Genomic DNA, 2,468 nt, shown 5'->3' on the forward strand with positions numbered 1-2,468 from the left:
CATAGTTCTCTGCATTAATGGTGCCTTTCCAGACATGCAAGCTGCCCGTGCCACAAGCGCTCATGCAACCCCATACCATCAGTGATGCAGGCTTCTGAACGGAGCATTGTTGATAACAACTTGGGCTATCCTTGTCCTCTCTGGTCCGGATGACATGGTGTCCCAGTGTTCCATAAAGAACTTGACAAATTGTGACTTATCTGACCACAGAACAGTCTTCCATTGTGCCACACTCCATTTTAAATGACACCTGGCCCAGTGCAAACGTCTGAGCTTGTGGAGCTTGCTCAGAAATGGCTTCCTCTTTGCACTGTAGAGTTTCAGCAGGCAACGGCGGATGACACGGTGGATCCAGTACAGTCCTCACTGCACTGGACCGCATACACTACACCACTCTCTCATACACAAACAGAGTGGTGTAGTGTATGCGGTCCAGTGCAGCGAGGACTGTCCAGACCTCTACATTGGAGAAACTAAACAGCCTCTTCACAGACGCATGGCTCAACACAGGAGAGCCACCTCCTCTGGACAAAATTCCGCAGTTCACCTCCATCTCACAGATAAGGGACACTCTTTTGAGGACCAAAATGTGCACATTTTGGACCGAGAACACAGATGGTTTTAGAGGGGGGGTGAAGGAAGCGATTTATGTAAAAAGAGAAAAGCCGTCTCTTAACAGAGGAGGAGGCCTCAGATTTCCACTTTCAAAAACATGTAATGCAACTTTAAAACAGATTCCCAGCCGGTTTTCACACTTGATGGGAACAGAGGGGCCTCGTCTGTGAATTAGATGAACAAAGACCTACTGTTTAGGTGTTTAGGTGTGAACTGAATCTACATATGTGTGTGTGTGTTGTGTGTGTGTCTTATCTCACTCAGCCTTATAGCCTGAACCCCTCGCTCACTGCTCTTTGAATTGAGAAAGCTCCTCGAATGAGGAGCGAAACGTTTTATGTTACAAATAAAGTCCAGTTGTTTTTGTATTGAACGCTTTTTGAATTTTGTTGTAAACAATTGATTTCTCCACTTACCGGCCATTTTTGCCTACAAATGTAGCAAGGTATCCATGCCCGTTCGTGTCGTGGATAGTTTCTACCAGTTCCTGCTCATGAAGAATGGACAGCAGACCAGGAACTATAGAGGCAGAGTCAACTGGAAACATACAGAAAATAAATAAATAAAAAAACTGTAACAATTTGCCACATTAATAAACAGTATTCAATGCAATATTCAGATTTTTTCAACCTTTATTTAACCAGGTAGACCTAATTGAGACTAAACATCTCTTGAGTGAACTGGCCAAGAATGGCAGCAGCGCACAAACATTATCAAAGCACACTTAAAATAGATCAAAGTAAATAGCAGAAATATAAAAAGTGAAACAAGAGGAACAACAACACCTATAAAACAAAAAAATATATCAATACCAGTTTAAACAATTACAACAGAAAACATCCTATATTTACAAACCGGATTCCAAAAAAGTTGGGACACTAAACAAATTGTGAATAAAAACTGAATGCAATGATGTGGAGATGGCAAAAGTCAATATTTTATTCGTAATATAACATAATGACAGATCAAAAGTTTAATCTGAGTAAATGTAACATTTTAAAGGAAAAATATGTTGATTCAAAATTTCACAGTGTCAACAAATCCCAAAAAAGTTGGGACAAGTAGCAATAAGTGGTTGGAAAAAGGAAATTGAGCATATAACGAACAGCTGGAAGACCAATTAACACTAATTAGGTCAACTGACAACATGATTGGGTATAAAAAGAGCTTCTCAGAGTGTCAGTGTCTCTCAGAAGCCAAGATGGTAAGAGGATCACCAATTCCACAATTGTTGCACAGAAGACAGTGCAGCAATACCAGAATGGTGTTACCCAGCGTAAAATAGCAAAGACTTAAGTTATCGTCATCAACCGTGCATAACATCATCAAAAGATTCAGAGAATCTGGAACAATCGCTGTGCGTAAGGGTCAAGGCCGTAAAACTCTACTGGATGCTCGTGATCTCCGGGCCCTTAAACGTCACTGCACCTCAAACAGGAATGCCACTGTCAAGGAAATAACAGAATGGGCTCAGGAATACTTCCAGAAAGCATTGTCAGTGAACACAATCCACCGTGCCATCCGCTGTTGCCAGCTGAAATTCTACAGTGCAAAGAGGAAGCCATTTCTAAGCAAGCTCCACAAGCTCAGACGTTTGCACTGGGCCAGGGGTCATTTAAAATGGAGTGTGGCACAATGGAAGACTGTTCTGGGGTCGGATGAGTCACGATTTGAAGTTCTTTATGGAACACTGGGACACCATGTCATCCGGACCAGAGAGGACAAGGATAGCCCAAGTTGTTATCAATGCTCCGTTCAGAAGCCTGCATCACTGATGGTATGGGGTTGCATGAGTGCTTGGGGCATGGGCAGCTTGCATGTCTGGAAAGGCACCATTAATGCAGAGAACTATG

The 2,468-nt window shown here is 42.5% G+C and overlaps 1 protein-coding gene across 1 annotated transcript in view; it reads left to right on the top strand.

Moving 5' to 3' along the window:
• Positions 1 to 2,468, top strand: part of sms (spermine synthase) — a gene marked incomplete at its 3' end in the record, with an annotated part of 8,619 nt that overhangs the window by 1,841 nt on the left and 4,310 nt on the right.

This window comes from Nematolebias whitei, chromosome 14, assembly GCF_014905685.2.
Source record: "Nematolebias whitei isolate Nwh7 chromosome 14, NemWhi1, whole genome shotgun sequence".
Lineage (NCBI taxonomy): Eukaryota > Metazoa > Chordata > Actinopteri > Cyprinodontiformes > Rivulidae > Nematolebias > Nematolebias whitei.